The sequence below is a fragment of the Gallinula chloropus genome (assembly GCF_964237585.1).
Source record: "Gallinula chloropus genome assembly, chromosome: 1".
In the NCBI taxonomy this organism is placed as follows: domain Eukaryota; kingdom Metazoa; phylum Chordata; class Aves; order Gruiformes; family Rallidae; genus Gallinula; species Gallinula chloropus.
In genome coordinates this window covers 174,511,778-174,533,406 of record NC_140085.1, presented here as the reverse complement: position 1 = coordinate 174,533,406, position 21,629 = coordinate 174,511,778, and positions in this window count along the sequence as shown.

Genomic DNA, 21,629 nt, shown 5'->3' with positions numbered 1-21,629 from the left:
TGTGATGCCAACCTACTCCAGGATATAAGACAGACAACTAAGTGTTTTATGGCATGAAAACAACAGAGGTTGATCTTCAACGGGGCCCCATATATGTGTTGAGCAAGAGAGACAAATTACCACAAAGAGACATCCCACAGGTAATAGCTCTTCAGGAAGAGTAATATTATATGCAGATAACATTGGAAGTATCAGCAATATTTATGACAATTATATAAGAACAAAAACCTGATTTATCCATTTATCAAATGGATTCTTTGGTGGGGTTTTTTTAATATATATACTTATACTCTAAATTCTTAATATAACTGAATCAATCAGGACTGAATAGTGTTGCAGTGCTGTTAAGCAATATTATTTTACGAAAAAAAGGTCACTAATAAAAATCCAATAATTTACTATTATTGTGAGAAATTTATGATTTTACACACCAAAATTCATTCTGAAGCACCTTTCCTGGTATAAGATCCTAGTAAACAAACACAGGATGACTGTTAGGAAGGCACTCCTGAGATCACCTAGTCCAGCTCTCCTGATCCAAGTAGGATCACATAAAGCATGTTTCTGAGGGCTGTGTCTGATCAGGTTTTGAGTATTTGTAGCATTGGAGACTCTGCAACATCTATGGGCAACCTGTTCTGGTATATCATTACTTTCACCAAAAAAACCCCAACATTTTTTTCTCATTGTTAAATGGAATTTCCTGGTTTTCTGTTTGCACACATTGCCTTTGTCTTTTCACTGAGTACCACCATCAATTACTTAGAAACAGTAAGTTTCTAAGACCCCCTTAAGCCTTGTCTTCTCCCAGTTGGGTAGTCCCAACTTTCTCAGCTTATCCTTTTTATGACTTACAGTTCAAAACTTTGATGATCTTTGTTGCCTTTCATTGCCTTGCTCTAGTAGATCTGTACCTCTCTTGTAGTGAGGATCCCAGTGCTGTACCTAGAGCATGATTTCCCTGACCTATTTTAGATGTCTGTGGGGTCATGTCCAAGAAAGACTTCTTTTTCTCTGTCATTTGTAAAGGGTTCTGAGAGTAACTTGTCTGTATGAAGATGTTCATGTGTAGACATTCTTTTCCTACATGAATAGAATCCCATGATTCATAACATTAATTCATATATTGGTGTCATGGTTTTGCCCATCTGAGAGCCAAGCACCATGCAGTCACTTGTTCTTTAAAAGGGAGTGGAGGAGTAAGTTGCATGGGGGAAAGGGAAAAAAACCCAAAACCAAGGAACCAAAACCTCGCTGGTTGGGATAAAGGTAGTTTACTAGAATAGCAGAAAGATAGATATAACAACAACAGCACTTTATAGCAAAACAATATATGAAACTGGTGATACACAATGCAGTTTCTCACCGAACCACACAACTCAGGCTGTACAGCCCAGATTTGTCCCCAAAACTGCGTGTCCTAGAGCCACCTGATCCTCCTCCAACCAGCCACCCTTTATATTGAGCATGACTTAATTGGCATGGAATACCCCCTTTGGCCAGTTTGGGTCACCTGTCCTGGCTGCGTCCCCTCCCTTCTCGTTAGCAGGGAAATATGAACAACTGAAAAGTCCTTGATTGCTTGGAAACAATTAGAAACATCAGGGTGCTATCATCCCTGCTCTCATTCTAACTCCCAAATGTGGCATTCTATCCACTATTAGAAAAGAAATTAACTCCATCCTAGTTGAAACCAAGACAATTGGGTTCCTGTTCAAAAAAGGAATATTTGATCACCAGGTACCTTCTGTTTTTATTCTTTCCTTCTTCTTTCCATCATGATTTCACTTACTTCTCCTGACCATTTCCCACCAGCTTGGATACGTCTGAGAAAAGAGAAAATGAGAAAAGTATATTACAACCACAGTTCAACACAGCTTTTAATAGAACAGAATAATAATATACACATATATAATTTCAGAAGAAAGACTAGTTACAAATTAGAAAAGAAATATTTTAATTAGTTTAATTAAATAGTGAAAATTTAATATAATTTGCAGAGCAAATAATATTGATTCACTCACTTTTTAATCTCATTCTTCTTTTGGTCTCAATCTCATTGAAATCTATGAGAGGCTTCTTAAATTAAAAAAGAACAAAATGTGTTATTTTCTGTCCCTTCTCTCACTAAACCTCTTTGGTCATGTTTTGATGGCTCATTCCAATCATTCTGAAAAAGATTTTTTACTCTTTCTGTTTTATTTTCTCTGTAAAAGGTGGAAGTAAGAAAAGAGGAGGAAGAACAAATTCCAAACCACGATTTATTTTCTCTTACAAATGTATTAATTCTGGGTTATACAGTTGAATACCAATTCCTATACTATATGCAATAGTCCCCTAGTATTACAAATGTTGCTAAGGTGAATGATTAAAAAGTTGAGGGGAAAATTACTGAAAAGATAGAATATTGAATTGTGCATGACTTAGTTTGTAGTTATTTAGCTATTTGTCTACCTAATAATATTGCAAAACCATAACAAGGGTAAATTAAATATTGATGCTTTTAATTGTTTATAGTGATATATATTCAATAGCAGTAAGATAGTCAAGGCATACATGCTTTAAGCCTCCTAGATATAGGAAAAAATAAATAAAACATTAAATAAATAAGAAAAAGCAGGCAGTAGTCTGTATTATTTATATCAGGTTTGCTTGTCATTAGATTTTTTTCTTAAATGACTTTGTTGTCCATTTATTGTTGACAGCAATATTTTGCTTTATTATATTATTTTTCTGCAGGTAAAATGCCATTTCCTTCAAAGAAGTTCAGAGTTTTTCTTTACCAATTTAATAAAATCCTAATAGCTGTGATTCATGACTTGTAGATCAGAAGGTGAATGATGGCTGCCTGAAGGTATAATAATGTCATTGCCTGAAATAAAAATATAATTCATCTAGTGTGAAACACAGATTGACTTCTAAAGTCTGACACGTCACATGGATGCTATGTCTATTGAAAATACTAATTAATATTCATGTTTTTCATAGTTATTACTTGAAGCAATTTTTAGTACATTCCTTAATGCTTTTTTGTTATATACTACTGTATCCGTCTGTTAAATTCAGGTCCCATCAAAAGTGTCCTAAGTTGTAAGTTTACTTCTTACATCATCAACTTCTAAAAGCAGCTTAGTGAGTTATGAGTTACTGTTAGCCCACCCACCAAGAGTAGCAGTGGCAAATGCCACAATTATGCAGTTAAACAACTAGAAAGGTAATTTATGTCAGCATTATCATTCTCATCTTTTTCAAATAAGCTTACCTGTACAGATTCTTTGTCTAGACAGATTTTACTTGATATCTAATCACAGCTTCACATGGTTCTACTTATGTAACATTACTACAAAAAAAAGAACCCAACAGAAAACCAAGAGTTTAAAACCTGATTAAATACTAAAGTATATGCAATAAGTATTATTAGTAGTATTATATGGTACCTAGAGGGTAACACAAGAAACTAAGAAATCGTTTCACAAAGATGGAGTAAACATTCATGTGTGTGGTCATTTGACTGTGGATGGAGGCCAGATGCCCACTAAAGTTGCTCTATCATTCCCCTTTTCAGCTGGACAGGGGAAGAACTAGCGTCACAGGCAAAACAGACTCAAAACACTAAAGAAAACCCAAACCTACCTTAATTCATTACACTACACCTTCACACAGACACTGAAACCTGAGTAGGATAATGAGAAAACCAAGTCTTAAAATAGCTCCCCTCACCACTCCCCTGTTTGCAGACTCACATTTATTCATGATTTTACTCCCTTCCCCCCAAAAGATGTCAAAGGGGAAGACAGGAAATGGGGTTTCAGGTCATAGAATCATAGAATCATAGAATCATAGAATCATAGAATCATAGAATGGCATGGGTTGGAAGGGACCCCAAGGATCATAGAGCTCCAACCCCCCTGTCACAGGCGGGGACACCAACCTCCAGGCCTGGATCTACACAAGGCTGTCCAGGGCCCCATCCAACCTGGCCTTGAACACTTCCAGGGACGGGGAATCCACTACCTCTCTGGGCAGCGAGTTCCAGCATCTCACCACTCTCTCTGTAAAAAGCTTCCCCCTAATATCTAAATTAAACCTTCCTTCCTTTAGTTTTAATCCATTCCCCCTTGTTCTGCCATTGTCTACCCTTTTAAAAAGTTGATTCCCCTCCTGTTTGTATGTTCCCTTCAGGTACTGGAAGGCTGCAATGAGGTCCCCCCGCAGCCTACTCTTCTCCAGGCTGAACAAGTCCAGCTCCCCCAGCCTCTCTCCATAGGGAAGGTGCTCCAGCACTCTAATCATCTTTGTGACCCAACTCTTTTACAAAATGGTACAAAATTGAACAAAAATATGGAAACAAGAACTTAAGGTATGTCATGCAATAATTAACAATTTATTATTTTCAAATATTTTCCAAGTAGTGTCTTGCATTCAGCAATCAAAATGTCTCGTGTTTTAGTTGTGAAAATCACTATCTCCTACTTACCTAATAAAACTTCCATTGTATTCTTTTTTATCCCTAATGCATTATCTGTATGTCCTCTAGACCTAAAAAGAATGTCACTGCTCTAAGAGTGTGTTAATATGGTAACCTGAAAACTACATGGTATCCCTGCATCAGGGTAGAACTCTGAAATCAAGAAGTGGACCGGACCACAGATAAATTTATTAGAAATGTGTTCACCTTTTGAAAGTAATTCTAAAGTTTGCAAATGATCAAAATAAGATACATTTTTGTGTGTATATGTATATAGACAAATTATACAAACCTCCTAATTCAGAAATTTGAAACAAATTTGAAATGAATCATTCATTAAAACATTAATATGAAGTATGAATATTTCAAATAATTTCAATGTCCATCGAAGAACACACCATAGTTATAATTTTTTTTTTTTTCTGGACACTAATAGGCAGGCTTATTCCATTAGTTTATGAAATATACCATTTTCTCAGCTTTGGCATTTCTAGCATATTTCACTGAAGCCTTCCTTTTCAATATCATTTAATTAAAGTAATTCCCATTTATCAGTTGAAAATTAATCAACCTATATCTTGTGCGTTTGTCAACATACAACACATTTTCAGCAGAGGAAAGTCATAAAATCTGGTTTTCTGAGCTACAAGTAACAGTTATGCTCTGCATTTATGAGTGTACTTTCTAAGAAAAAAAACGTTTTTAAATGTCATCTCTCTCAACATGACATAAGATAATCACTTTATTCTTGTAATCATGCATGAAACGAAGAACATAAAAAGATTCAGTACAAACATGAAAATGCTACAAAGGAATGAAATACTGGGTTTATACCAGTTACAAGAATGGTAACTTGCACAGGGAGACATCAGAGGGTACTGCTGATTAGCTGAAGAGTGGTTTATTCTCATTTCACTGTTTCGCAATCTGATGCAAATAAGTTCTCCCTCAGCTACTGTGAGCTGTCCAGGCAGGATCCTGCCATAAAGTTGAAGCTGTGTTAACAGAGTCCTATGTTTGAGTTAATAAGTCCTGCTGAGAGTAAGACTGTGGAGACAGTGTAAAGAAGAGGTCTAACCACAGTTTCTCTTGCAGAAAGGAACTTTTGGAGAAGTCCCATTTATATCATATGAAACATGATTGCCTGTGCAGATTCTAATTAATGCCATTTTGGGGTATGAGGGGGGTGACAAAATATTCATTGATTGTTAACAAGCTACTCTGCTTTTCATTAAATAAAAAAAAAAGAAAAAAGAAAAAAAAGCTTTAATTCAGATACAGTTTCACTAAAGCATTAGTAGGATTCTTTTCTAAATTCTTTGATAAGCAGGTCCCACTAGTGAGAAAATGATAGGGAAGCTGTGTTGAACAACTATAAATGTCATTAAACAAATACGTATTCTTCAGATTTAATTATTACACATTGCAGTATCAAATGGTTGAAGGTCCAAGAGATAATAAAGTGTGTCACTACCAAGAATGTAACAATATCTCTCATAATTTAAATCACATTATATATAAAAATTGCAGTCAAAGCATAAGAGTTGGGAAGTGGAGTAAATCATGTATCCTGCTGAATTATGAAATTACTTGTGTGAAAACATGACCAATCTATTTCTAATTATTTCCCTCTCAGTATCTACACCTCTCTTCAGAATATCAAAACTCACTTCAGTTATTCCAAAGGATACGGGTAACTCCTCATTTTAATAGAAGCATCATTGGCTTACTTTTTAAATCCATGAGTGTTTCTCCAGATGTCTACCTTTGTAGAAGAAATTCCAGTCAAAAAATAAAAAAAAAAACCAAAAAACTCTCTAGATGACCGTTACAAAATCTCTTGATATATGTCATTCAAAGAGCAAAATTCATCCTTAATTCTATAAAGTCCCATGACCCACACCTTATCAAATGGCCTCGACAACACCATTTCTTAAGATGACAGTAAGCTGTGTATATGTGAATTGGATATATGAAACTGCCTGAAAGAATGTTTGCCTTATATTGGTTATGCTAAAGAGGAAGCCAGCCCTCAGTGGGACTAGAGAGTAATCAATGAATTACAAAATAATATCTGAAGCAAAGGAAAATGGAAGAAAAGTCAAAAGAAAGCAAGAAAATACTGAACAGGTTGCAAGGAAGACACCTTTCAGTGTAAGAAGCAGCAGTCAGACCTGGTTTGGCAATGCAAGACGTCACCCTGTGGCATCATGACTACTGCCCAAGCTGGGCACAGCAACCTCCTGTAGTGGGTTGGCACTGAAGGGTACAATACATAGGCACCAACACCCCAGCTGTGTGTTTTGCCTCATGAAGCCCTTGCACTTTCAGGTTGTAGGGAGCAGTACAGGTACCAACAAAGCTCAAAGGTAGATGTCTTCCTGCGGGGAGGAGTTTGCACAACTTGCACTCCAAGGCAAAGAGGTTGCTGGTAACCTACAGTGCTCCCTCTTTCCAGTTGCAGGCAATGATGTTGTGACAGATAGACAAAATCCATTAATTCTTGGCTCCATGACTGATGTCACTGTGACAAATTTGTCTTTTTTGACAATGAGATAGCCTACACAGAACCAGGCTTGATGAATACAGGTGGGATTCATCTTTCTCAAAGGGGAAAAAAGGACCTTTGCTCAAAAGCCAGTGGGGCTCGTCAACAGAGATCTAAACTAGCCATGAAGGGGGAGGAGATAATATGAGGCTTGCCTGCAACGAGCTGTTGGATGACATGTTGTCATAGTTTAGCCCAGCTGGCAGCTGAGTACCAGAATCCTGCAACCTGGACTCTCCGCTGTTGAATCCCCACTACCTTCAGAGTAGCTTGCAGATCCCTCTCCCAGAGGTGGTAAACAGCCAAACCAAACACAGGGACAGGGTGCCAGTGAAGACCCTGAATTTACTGCTCAGAGACAAGCTGGACACACCATAGCACACCTGAAATCTTGCTGAGTTTAGTCAGGGGTTCCTGAGGTAATAGGAACCCACAAGGAAACATTAATAAAGTACATCAAAGAAATTTCAACCACTCCAGCCAGCAAGTCAGCTTCAATGGGGGGCAAACTGAAATATCTCTATGAAAATCTAGCATAAGGAACAAACAATAGAAATTAGAGATGTGCAAACACCTGAAGGGCTGTGATCAGAGACAACACAGCAAAGCACAAGCAATCCAGGAGTTTACTGGAATACGTTGATGGCAAGTTCCTTCTCCAACTGATAGAGAAGCCAAGGAAGAAAGATGTCATGCTGCACCTTGTGCTCACCAACAAGGAGGGGTTGGTGGGGAATGTGAAGTTCAAGGGCAGCCCTGGCTGCAGTGACCATTAGATGGTGGAGTTCAAGATCCTCAGGGCAGCGAGGAGGGTGCACAGCAAGCTCACTACCCTGGATTTCAAGACAGCAGACTTGGGCCTCTTCAGGGATTTTCTTGGTAGAGTACCATGGGACAAAGTTCTGGAAGGAAGAGGGTCCCATGATAGCTGGTTAATATTCAAAAGTCACCTCCAGTCTCAGGAACAATGCATTCAAAATAAACAAAAAAGAAGACAAAAAACCTTGAAGGCCTGCATTGGTGAACAAGGAGCTCCTATAAATTGAAGTGACATGGATTTGATGGATGGACCACTTGGTACATGAGGAATTGGCTGGACAGTTACACTCAAGAGTTGTGATCACGACTCAATATCCAAATCAAGACCACAACACTCCTCATTGGTCAGTATTGGGACCAGCATTAATATCTTTGTCAGTGACATGAACAGTGGGATTCAGTGTAAACTCAGTAAACTTGCTGACAACAGCACCAACCTGTGGGAGGTAGTCAACACACAGGAGGGAAGGAAAGCCATCCAGTGGGATCTTGACAGGCTTGCAAGATTAGCCTGTGTGGACCACATGAAATTCTACAAGACCAAGTGCAAGAACCTACATGTGGATTGGGGCAATTCCAAGCACAACTGCAGGCTGGGAAAAGAATGAATTGAAACCACCCCTGAGAAGACAGACTTGGGAGTGTTGATATAAAGCTCAATATGAGCTAGCAGTGTGTCCTTGCAGTCCAGAAAGCCAAACATATCCTGAACTGCATCAAACCCAGCATGATCAGCATGTAAAGGGGGGTCCTTCTGCCCCTCTACTCTGCTCTGGCGAGATCCCACCTTGAGCACTGCATTCATCTCTTGGGTTCCCACTACAAGAAAGAGAGGGAGCTCTTGGAGGAGGCCCGAAGGAGGGACACAAAGATGATCAGAGGACTGGAGCACCTCTCCTATGAAGACAGGGTGAGAGAGTTGCGCTTTTTTTCAGCCTAGAAAAGAGAAGGCTATGGAATGACCTCATTGCAGCCTTCCAGTAAGTAAAGGGGGCCTAGTCTTTAGAAGGGAGTGTAGTGATAGGACAAGGGGTAATGTCTTTAAACTAAAAGAGGGTAGATTTACTTCAGATATTAGGAAAAATTATTTTACTGTGAGGCTGTTACGGTGTTCAAGACCAGGTTGGATGCATCTTTGAGAAGTCTGGTCTAGTGGAGGTTGTCCCTGACCATGGCATGGGTTATGGAACTAGATGGTCTTTAAGGTCCTTTCCAACCCAGGACATTATATGATTCTACAGTTCTACAAGGCCTTTGAGAGGGGGGCGGTGCATGTAACCATGTCTGTGTGTGTTTGCGGGGACCATAAAGCAATTTTTAATTAGTTATAAAAAGTATGTAGGAGTTTATTAACATTTCACATGTTTATTAGTTGGTTTTGGTTTTTTTTTCTAATATAGTGATGATACTGATACTGAACATGTAGTTCACATATTGCTGGGTAACTACATGTCAATAAATTCAGGAACCACTTCAAATGTTTTGGTTTTGGGTGGGGGTTTTTGTTTGTTTGCTTTAAATGTGAACTAAGGACTTCAACCTTTTAATAATCGTGTAATAAAATAGATTAACATCATACAGTGCTACTTACTGAACTGTCAGCAAAGAACTAATACTGTTTGCATCTACAAAAAATGACAGGTTATGCCATAATGCCACATAGTATGTTTTATTATGCTGAACTTTGACAGGCAAAACTGGTAAATAAAGGTTTTCTTAAAAATAACATATACTATTTACCACAGTTTTGTCATCTCAAATTTTATACATTTAATATCAATGGATTTTTCTAAAATTGCCTCATAAAGTCCTTAAAACAAGAATAAGTTTTGGGCATTTTGCCGGCATTTAATCACCATCTATGATGAACACATAATTACAGAATCCCATAGATGACTTAATTGGTGCTTAATTGATATAGTTTGTTTCAAAAAAAAAAGAGGTTTATATATTCACAGATCAATTGACCAAGGATGTTGAACATTGTACTGTATGATTCATTATGGTTTATGTTGGCAACCAGGGAGAAAGCTAAATGGCAAGGACTGAAGAGACTGATGTATCCAGGTCATTCAGGAAACTAACAACTTACCCTGTAGCACTGTGGAATCACAAACTCTAGGGACCCACACTTCTATATGATTTACTGCCAGAAATGCTCCCAGCCTCAGCTTTTGGGATATGAAAATTTTCAAATAGATTTCCCACCTAGCATTTAAATCTAAAATGCATGTGTTTTAGTTTTTCATGACTGGGTTCTGGTGGAGAAGGGTGGGCTGCAGGGGTGGCTTCTGCCCAACAGAGAAAACACCAGCACACTCAAAGCCAGAGTCATTGTTGACCAATGCCAAGCCCATCAGCGACAGTCATAATGCCTCTGTGAATCACATTTAAGAAGTGAAAAAATGCATGCACTCACTTTTTTTCCACCAGGAAAGAGAGTGGAGTGAGAAGATGTAAGAAAATGTGCAGACAACAAGGTCAGTGAATGGGGGTAGGTGGAGGTGCCCCGGTGCTGGAGAGAAAGGTCGCTCTGCAGCCTGTGGAGAAGACCATGGTGAAGCAAGTGTCCCCCTGTGGCCCATGGATGATGATGGGGAGCAGAGATCCCATCTACAGCCCATGGAGGACCCCACACCAGAGCGAATGGAGACACCTGAAGGACATTGTGACACTGTGGAAATCCCAAGTTGGAGAAAGCTTCTGTCAGAGAAAACCTGCAGCCTGTGGAGAGACCAACCAATGCAGGAGAAGGTTTGCTGGGTACTTGTGACTCGGTGACGGACCAAACTGAGGCAATCTGGGCCTGAAGGTCGACACTGCATGGAAGGGATCCTCTCTGAGGTAGTTTGTGAAGAGCTGAAGCCCCATGGCAAAGGACTCTCATTGGAGAAGTACATGGAGGACTGTCTCCTGTGAGTGGGACCCCACACTGGAGCAGGGGAAGGGTGTGGGGAATGTTCCGCCAGCTATAGAAGGAAAACAACTTGTGAGGAACTGACCCAAACCACCATTCCCCCAGACCCTGCCCCTCCTTGTTCCACAATGCGGGGGGAAGAAGGGAGCAAAGTCATGACTAAAGTTAAGTCTGCTAAGAAGGGAGGGGTGGGGGAGGTGCTTTAAGATCTGATTGTGCTTCTTATTACTTGACTGTGGTTTCACTATGTGTGTAGAGTAGTGTAATAAGAGAGTTTTCTTTCCTTTCTTCTGTGTTGAGTCTGTTTTGCTTATGATGCTAATTGCAGAATGATCTCTCCCCCTCCTTATCTCGACTCCTAAGCCTCTCAATATATCATTTCTCCCCTGTCCAGTTGAAAAGGGGAGTGATAGAGTGACTTTGGTGGGCATCTGGCCTCCAGCCAGGGTCAAACCACCGCAGCATGTCTTTATGAATGTTGGGCAACATTTTTCTTGACATACTGAAAATTTTAACTTAAGGGTCAGAGCTTCAGTAGGACTTGAGTACCTAAAATACTTAGGTCTTTCTGGAAATCCCAGTTTGCATGCCTGAACAATGTAGATTAAAATGTAAAGCACATTTTTAGTATCAAAATGAGCCTTCCAGGTGAAAACCTTTTATGGAACACAATGAAGCAAAGATATTTGGTTAAAATGATTTGGTAAAAATAATTCCCTTTCAGAAATCATCAAGAAGGCCTCTTGCAAAAGAATAAGTATCCACATTATCAGAAAACTCTTTTAAAGCTGATGAAATATTTGACAATATTAAAATATTAAAAAAAAAGTTTCCATTTTACTTCACCAACAAACCACAAAACTCCAAACACAAGTCTGTATTCATATGTGTGCACTCATATACACACATATTTTTGGAGAAAGGGAGTTGCCCTCCTTTCTTCTTTTACTGTCTTACTCTTTTTGTCTCTCTCTCTTTTTTTTTTCTCTATGTCTTTGGGAGTTTAATTCTTTTTCTCCTTCTCAGAGAAGGCCTCCTTTCTTATTCGAGGCTATATTCCAGCAATACATTTAAATATTGCTGTGCAATAGCATTCCCCCTCCCTGATTTTTAACTCACAAGCAAGAAAAGTGAATTTGTCAAGGGTTGCTTGGAGCTTTGGGGGAAAGGAGAACCACATACAGCAGCCAACCTACTGCAGTGTCTCTTAGAAATTGATCTTGTTCTGCTGTGACAGAATAAGACTTTGATGATAATGACATTTTCAGCTACAGACAAAATCCTTTTTAATTTATTTGAAAGGGGAAGAAGCTGAAATGATTTTCTATTCCAGGATGTTCTTTACAGCTTGACTTACTTTTAAGGACTAACTCTCGGTTCAGGGGCAGATGCGGGGTTCCTACTGACATGACCCTGTAGAAACAGAAGCATTCCAAGGAGTAGGAGTTTATTAAATTATTCATGAAATGCTTTTCCTTAGAGATCACATCCTTCGGTCTATTACTCGAGAACTAAATTAGGGGGGTAACAGCAATGCTGCAGAGTGAACTGACAAACTTTAGCAAACTGTGATATAGACGAAGCAGAGGGGAATAGAATCCATTTAAAAAATGCAAATTATTTTAATTTCTCCTGTGCCTCTCATACTGGTGATGCCATCATGTCCAGTTCCATGCCAACCTAACTATAATCTTTTTCTTTCCCCTATTGATTTTTTGCATATTCTTCTTCTTTTTATTATTTTTTTTCCCATGCAAGCAGCTGTATGCTGTCTTAGTTGGAGATTTCCAGAATGCCCTAAGGTCCAATGTCATCTCCAGATACTTGATCCTATTTCAAAGCATCAGATAATTTTTCACTTATATTAAAAAGTGCTTCAGTTTCTAAAATTACTGGTATGTAACCTCAATCAATAGAGAATAAGAGCTGTTTTCAGTGTAATAACTGAAAGAACTAGATGATTTCTCTTGTAAAAAGTTTTTGTCACTTTCATGAAAACCTGGGAGTTCTGAGACACAAATCTGTTTCTGTTTCTCCAAAAAGCAGTGTCTGTGCAATTATTATTTTCAAGGTTTAAAAGTATTTCCTGTGCATAGATTTATTTTTTTTTAATCCTATCTTCTGACATTACCATTCCAGCTATGCACATGTAATTTGCCCATGGATGGCTGATGAGTAGTTCAAAAATATATTCATACTCTTGGAATATTTTACAAAATTATATTGAATAGGACCAAATTCTTCAAGATTTTTTTTTTAAGACAGATTAAAAAAGAAAAAAAAAGTCCTGGAGAAAAAAATATACACAAATATTCTCCAAGGAAGGAAAAGCAATTCTGCAACAACTGATCACATTGCAGTTCTCATGCCCAGGAGTGCCTGGGGATTTTCTGTAGGAACAGATATCACTAAGAAGCTTTCCTTCTCTGGTCCACCTGATCTGAAGGCAAAGGGCAACTAGGACAACCAGTTTCTTCCATGTTATATTTTCCATTTCTAGCTTAGGCAGACAATTAAAAAAATGCATCTACCTAAGCACCATTTTACTCAGTCCATGATTAATGTTTTTGTGGTATCATTACACTTTTAATTCTAAGGTATGTATACTTGGTCCATTTAGAATTACAAATGGGAATCAGGCATGTCAAAAAGAAACTCTGTTGTCTCCCTCTGTGGCCCGTTTTCATTGGGAGCTTGTCTAGAGGCAAGTACAAGATACCTCAAAGGCAACCAAGTGTATTACAACTCAACGTAATTGGTAGCCTGTGCACACTGGATGTTACCTACTATTTCTTAGACTTTCTTGCTCATTGTTTGAGGAAATCATGTAGATATATGGAAACTTTCTCTCTCTGGTGGTAAGAACATGATCAAGTTTTTGATCTTTGAAAACTCAGAATAAATGAGCACATGGATTTTGGTCCTGGTTCAGAGATAAGATTTGCAATAGTATCCTAGCACTTTGTGGTTATTTATTATTGAAATGAAAATAATGAATGTACAGAGATAGCTTCTATATAACACTATGTAAGCAACACTGCCACAAAAAAAAAAATTGATGTTTAAGGGTTATATTTTGGTAGAAAATAGATTTTTCTTTGTGTCTTTTTGTGCATGTATCTGTGTAGATAGTTGCAGATAGATATTGATACAGATATAGACAAAGATATAGATACATTCTCTTAAAGAAATAATAAAAAAAACCCAAAACCCACATACAGAGGACTTGCTCAGCTTCTTGAAACTAACACCTCTGTTTTCAAAGACAAAATTAAGCATTGCTGCTTAAAGATGTGAGTGGAGGGCACCTATAAAGAACTGAAGATTCTGAAAACTTAGCATTTCAAATACATGTTTAACTTACTGTTAATCTAGGGCAATTGCAATAAAAAAAAATCACATATCACAGGGACAAGGCTCATAATAGGAAATTGTCCTTAATATATATAAAAAACCCCAAACCCAACAAACAGCACACCCCCAAAAGCTAGGAACAAGGTATAAAGTACTCAAAAGCACTGAAATGAAACATCACTGACCATCAGAGACCACTTTTTCAACTAAGATGCTGATAGATTTCCTAACACAAATTAGATTCCTGTCTATATAAGTTTTAGTATCCCCTACCTGAAAAAAATTCAATATACTTGCTCCATTTTGACTTGTGTACTTTAGCTCATAAGGTCACAGCAACCCTCTTATCAGCCAACAGCAGAGCTGCAGCAGTAATAGGAGATGCCATCTTAGATTAATGCAAGTGAAAATTGCCTACAATTTTTTATACTTCTGTCTCTTGTGTGCACTTTAAAGTTTCATTTTTATCTCAGAGCATCCTTGGTTATACGACTCCTCATACTTCAGGAAAATATTTGAATTCATCCTTAGTTATAATTATTTTTCTAGAATTGGTGAAAGACCAAAAGAGAGTAAGTCCAGGAATTAAGTGTAAATCAATGTAAATATATAATCTTCTGCCTTAAATGTACTTTAAAATTACTATAACTTTAATTTCAGTTTTCCTATCTTAGACAAAGTATCAGCCAAAATTTGGATCTCTCCTATCAGAAAAAACAATCAGACACTTTTTGATATCCTTATCATTCATGGAGTAGATAATTTTGACTGATAGAATCATCACAAAATCATAGAATGGCATGGGTTGGAAGGGACCCCAAGGATCATAGAGCTCCAACCACCCTGCCACAGGCAGGGAAACCAACCTCCAGGCCTGGATCTACACAAGGCTGCCCAGGGCCCTATCCAACCTGGCCTTGAACACCCCCAGGGATGGGGCATCCACCATCTCTCTGGGCAGCCTGTCCCAGCACCTCACCACTCTCTGTAAAAAACTTTGCCCTAATATCTATTCTAAACCTTCCTTCCTTTAGTTTTAATCCATTCCCACTTGTCCTGCCATTGTCTACCCTTTTAAAAAGTTGATTCCCCCTTGGTATATTTTTTATACTGAAACATGAATGTCATATCTTTATATTGCTGGCAGTTTGTATTGCAGTCTCTAATAAAAAAGCAAGATCTTTTACCATCTTCAACAGTTCTACATGAACTGTAAGAAGTCCAATATTTGGGGGCTTTCGTAATGCTGCAAAGAATAGAGTAAAAATGTTGCAATTAATTTAACATAAATTTTAAAAGAAAAAAAAATAGAAAAAGAACCCCAAAACCAAAACCAAAACCCAACAAAAAGACATGGAGGAATTATAGAAAAGTATAAAAATTTTAGCTCTGCATTCCCCCCTGCCCCAGATTTTAAAATAAAGTATCTGTCCAGAAAAGTGTTCTATAAAAAATATTGTAAATTTAATTAAAGTGAAGAGGTCTTACTAAAGTTTGAAAATTATTGTTGATTTCCATCTGTCTTTTGTAATTTTGTCATCAAAGTGAAAAAGCCTTTAGCACAGAAAACAATATATAGAAATCTACGTTATGTTCTTGCGTTAACCCAAGTCTGAGGAGGCATTATTCTTTGCTGAATAAAACCTTTTAACAGATCGCTGCCATATAAAGCAATAATTATTTCCAGAAAGTTAGCATTTTTAGCCTCATTAATGGTGAAATGTAAAGATAAAACATGCTCAGAAATATGCCTGAGACATACCTGTTTCAGATGACTGTGTACCAGCTAAGTGTGCACAGTAATCACAACAACCACTTTTGTCCATGCCACATCTCATTAAAAGGATCTTTGTGTACAACTGTGGAGGACAACCGTATCAAGCCTAGCACATTCTGAAGTCAGCATAGTTTGAGGCACTGAAAATTTAGCATGGAAGCTGCTATTGGATTGTATAAATTATTCATATTTTTAGCAAAATTCTCATGTGGAAAGCAAGGACTGTAAAAAAGAGTTAGACAACGTAATGAATACCATAGCAAGCAAATCCAAATTGTTTGATACAGTAACAGCATCATAGGAATATTAAACTACATTTAAATAACATACATTATAATATATTTCAGGAAGATATTTTCACAATTACAAATAAAAGTTATTTACAAAAGGAGGAGAGACGAGACTGAGAGTCCCCTTTTTGTGTAAAGAAAGACTATAAAAAAGGATAATGAGAAAATATTAATGTTTATAAAGTTTTAACTAAAAATTTTAGTTTTAACTGGTTTAGGTATTTAATTATTCATACAATTTTAAAAAAAAGTTTAGTCCTTCACCAAGACAATCACTGACAGGAAAAGATCTGGATAGATCCACCTCTAAGTTCTGGCTTACACAAGGTTCTGACAAATTTGAAACTGTTGTAAACTTCCAAACAGAAAAGTTACATAATACTTCTTATGTTTAGAACAGTAGTCTTTTGCCTGCAGAAAATTGCAGAAGTTATTAAAAATAAATAAATTAATTATCTTTTAAAATATATGCTGTTTATGTTGCTGGACAGCATATGAGAAATTATCTACAGGATCCTGAATAAAAACAAAACACCTGATTAGAGATGATAAAAATTCCCCCCACATAATGCAGGAAAAGATTTTGTGGAGAAGATTCCAGCAGATAATTAAGGAAACTGAGTTTTTTCCATGCTAATACTTCAAATTTTGATCAGACTAAAATAGTGTTCCGTGAAAAAATTACTCAAAGTGGCTGCATTTATACCCACATAATGACTTAGCTGTAAATAGGCTAATAAATAAAAGGCATCTCAGTTTTAAACCTAATATTTTTACTCAAAAACATATTTTAAATCTTAGTCCTTAAGCAAAGCATGTCATTTAATAAATCCTGTTTCAAATTGCAACGATACTAACAAAGAATTGAAGTTGCAATGGTTTTGGATGGAATAGAGTTAATTTTCTTCATAGGAGATCCTATGGGGCTGTGTGACCAAATCAGTGTTCATAACACAGGGACGTTTCAGCTATTTCTGAACAGTGGTTACAGAATGTCAAGGTCTTTTCTGCTTCCTCACACCACCCCGTCAGTGAGTAGGCTGGAGGTGATAAGAAATTGAGAGGGTATACCACTGGCACAGCTGATCCCAATGGACCAAAGGGATATCTCATACCATATGATGTTATATTCCCCATATAAAGCCAAGGAATGAAAGAGGAAAGGGGGACAATTGAAGAGATGATTTTTGTCTTCCCAAGTAACAGTTACGAGTGATGGAGCCCTGCTTTCCTGGAGATGGCTGAACACCTGCCTGCCCATGGGGAGTGGTGAATGAATTCCTTGTTTTGCTTGTTTGTGTGCAGCTTTTGCTTTACTTATTGAACTTCCTTTATCTCAACCCATGAGTTTTCTCACTTTTACCCTTCTGATTCCCTTTCCCATCCCACGTGTGGAATGAGTGACTGTCTGTCAGGACTGAGGCAACGGAAACTTTAAAGTGGTAGGAAAGTTAGACTCTTCCATTTATTTCAGCCTCAATTTATGTCAGTGTAAAGTGAGCATGAAGTCACCACCTAATGGAGCCACATTTTTTTCTTATTATATAAAAAAATACAAAAACGTGGTTACCATGGGCTAACTTCTTACTGATAAACTGGTTACAAAATCTACACAGTATGTTGTGGACAGGTTACCTGAAGCCTTTAATTCAACTGCAAGTTCACATGTATAAGTACAGAGGATACAAAGCACTGAAAATTCAAATTTTATATAGGTAACTATGGGTGTGACGAAGAAAATATTCATCATCCGAGGCTAATATTTGACTGCAGTAATGGAACTTTCCAACAGGACAATCTGAGTGGAATTCAACTCACGGTTATAGAAAATCAGTTTTAACTATCTCCTCTCACAGACTACATTTACATGAAATGCACACTCACATTACAATCAATGGACATCTAGTCACTGTAGTTGGTAGAGCATAAAGAATTATTCAATTAACCTGATATTAGTTAACTACTTTGCTTAGCCAAATACCTCTTGAAGTTCAATTGATTATGTGGAGTGGATTCCTACTGCCTATAATGTCTACATGGGTTGCATGCAAAAGGAGAGAATGGATACAGGAGATTATACATTATCATGCTGAAGTACTGTGTATAGGGAATAGGAAATTCAAATGGCTACTTTGTGAAGAGTAAGTAGAAAGAAGTGTCAACAAGGTTTGGGATTTTTTAGGTGATGAGAAGATTGAGGAAACATCAAGTCGAACAAAGAGCAAACAGCTATGATTCAGAGATGAAAAAAGACATTTAGGTGACTGGGCAGAACTGCTTCAGCTAGGAAAGTCAGAAGTTTAACAAAACTGAAGAGAGGGACCCACACTGGAGCAGGTTTTCTGAGGGAACTTGTGACCCTGTGTGGGACCATGCTGGGGCAATCTGTACCTGAAGGTCTGCACCACATAGAAGCCACACTGAGGCAGTTAGTGAAGAGCTGGAAAAGGACTCACATTGGAGAAGTTCATGGAGAACTGTATCCTGTGGAAGAGACACCACACTGGAACAGGGGAAGGGTGTGAGGAGACCTTCCCCTCCCCTGAGGAGGAAGGATCAAGAGCGACAACACAACTGACTGCAACCCCCATTCCCTGTCTCCCTCTGTGCCTCTCAGGGGAAGGAGGTAAAGAAATCATCAATAAAGTCAAGCCCAGGAAGAAGGGAGGGGTTTAATGATTTGTTTTTATCTTTTATTATCCTACTTGTTTTTCACTGGGTAATAAATTAGATGATTTTTTTTTTATTTTCACCATGATGCTAATTGAAGAATAATCTCTTTCTGTCCTTATTTCAACTCCTAAGCCTCCTAATATATATTTTTTCCCCTGTCCAGTTGAAAAGGAGAGCAATAGAATGACTTTGGTGGGCATCTGGCCTCCAGCCCGGGTCAAACCACCACACATGTATAAAAGACCTTGCATTTAAAAACAATTATACTTGTAGTTTTATAATTAGTGATAAATTCATGCATAATTAGTCTTACAGTTTAGGGCATGGTAACCACACCAAAAAATCACTTTCCTCATAACCTGAATATTAAGGGGTATTAGGAGTAGCTACGACCTATAGCAGCAGGAGGAATTTTACTGCCCAGCCTGTGGCGCCTATCCCAGTGCCTGAGCATCTAGGGTCTCTGCCCAGGTTGAGGGATGTGTCTGCCACTTTCCCCTATGCAGGTTCTATCAGCAGTGAAGCTGAGCATGTATCCCAGACACACAGACAGACAGACACACACACACACCCCTATACACACAGAGCATGGCTCCACAGGTCCCCATCCTACTGGCTGGTCCAGCTTGTTGCTCATTAGCAAACATAGAACTTACACACTCATCCCACAGGCACCTCACATTCATGGGTCCCCCCAGATACCAGCACAGACTGTTCACCTGCTTGATACCCCTGATGGAACCAGGGGCCTCCTACTTTCTTGCTGGTCCATCCTGGAGTTTTTCATCCACATGCCCCACGCACATCCTGTTTGAGAAAGGTAAAGACAGTTTACCCCAGCAGCTGGCACTTAGTGACATAAGTGTTGCTGGACATGACACTGAGTACCAGCATTTCCAAATGCAATATACCAAAGGAAAGCCCTTCCAAATTCAGGAAAATATGATGAGTTTATTGTGCATAAATCCAGAGAGCACTTTTTGACAAAGGTTAACACAGGTTACTATCCTCCACAACATTTTATAAAAAATTATATACAACAGAAAGATAATAGAGATCCTTTTAGATTTATTGGCAGCTTCTGAAAATATTTCTGTTAAAGAAATAGCCCATAAAATGTTCTAAAACTTACATTAGCTGGTTCATGTGGAATGGGGAAAGTCTGTGAAGACCTTTAAATAAATAAAGAGACGGCCGCAGAACATACATTAATTTTAAGTTGTTTGGTTTTTTGTTTTTCTTTTTTTAAAAGTCCTCTACCTTAAATTTATGCACTATATGAGAGAGGAAGAGAGAAGAGGGGAGAGCAAGGGAGCAATCATGAGATAGTATTTAACTTCCAAATTACCAATGATTTTATAAAATTTACATAAACATAAGATTCTCAATAGTAGTTGTAGTTCACCATATTTCATGAATGTAAGTGATCAGGTGTAGGAAAGATACTGTCAGTATGCTCTGATTATGATAAAGACAAAAGTGGTTGCTAATGGTAAAGCAAGCTCATGGTAAAGCAAGGTCACTATTGGATAACAAAGAACAGAGAGACATGTTGTAATTGCTCCAGTGTTAGTAAGTAATGAAAGACAGTAGTCTTTTGATTGATGCTTTTACCTTCTTAGACACAAAGCTAATCATCAGATAATTGCTAATCCAGAAAATCACGCATCATTAGTTCCAGCATTCATAGAGCTGGTTACTTAAAAATTGTGATGCTACTTCTAGCAAAGAACAAAGTTGCATTAGTATAAAATAATGTTCACGTTGTTTAGTTCATTCCTCTTTTAGATATGAATTAAACCCTTATTCATTTCCAGCTTTTCAGCAAGAACATAGAGAATGTTAATTTATAAGATTAGCTGGATCACTGAATCCTACCTGTTTTGCAAGTGTGGTTATAAAACTGTAATCTGTTAAATGAAAACTTGAAAGATACATCTTTGCCTTGGGAGGGTAATTTTTGACTTGTCTGTGTGAGATGCACAAAGAAAGTTTTAAAAAACATGTAACTGTCATCCTTACTGTTTATTTTTGATTTCCAATTTACTTCTGTTTATTATCATCCCTGTTATCAGTGAGTGAACTCTTGTAGAGTAATGAATCTACCAGCTTTTTTTTTTGTGTGTGTGTGTGTGTGCATATTTTCCCCATGTACTATGCTTTCCTAAGACATACCAGGTTTGCATATCGATATTTTTTCCTTGCAGACCCTTAAGGAGCTCATTTCTCAACAGCAACACCAGACCCTACAGTATAATCCTTGACTCATTTTTCTGTCAACTATTGTTCTACACCTACACAGCCTTTTCTGTTTGTTGCTGTCTAGAGGATTCAGCTCTGACCCTGCCTGCTCAATGTGCAGGGACTCATGCCTGCAAGCACTAAGGCTTTGTACGACTTATCCCTGCGCCTTTACTTGTCATATCAGCAGCTTCATCTACAGAAATACATTCTGACTGAGTAAGCCTGAGGTAGACAATGCTTAATTCTCCATTACAAAATCTTCCAGGAAGAGAAGAGAGATTCAGCTGCAGGGCATCCATCCTGTCAGCACCCTATTATCCTAACACACCGTTTACTCTGTTAATGGTTTTAAGCTGGCCTTATTCATTCTGATTATCGTGTTAGAGCCTTGCCCTGGATCACTGTGCAGCAGTACACAGCATATTTTTATTCAGCTACTATTCTGAGATGCCAGGTATTTGCCTTTCTTTTACCTACTTATTGTCTACCTATGAAAAAATGGAGTTCAGAAAATTTCCAGTACTTGAATTAAATGTTAC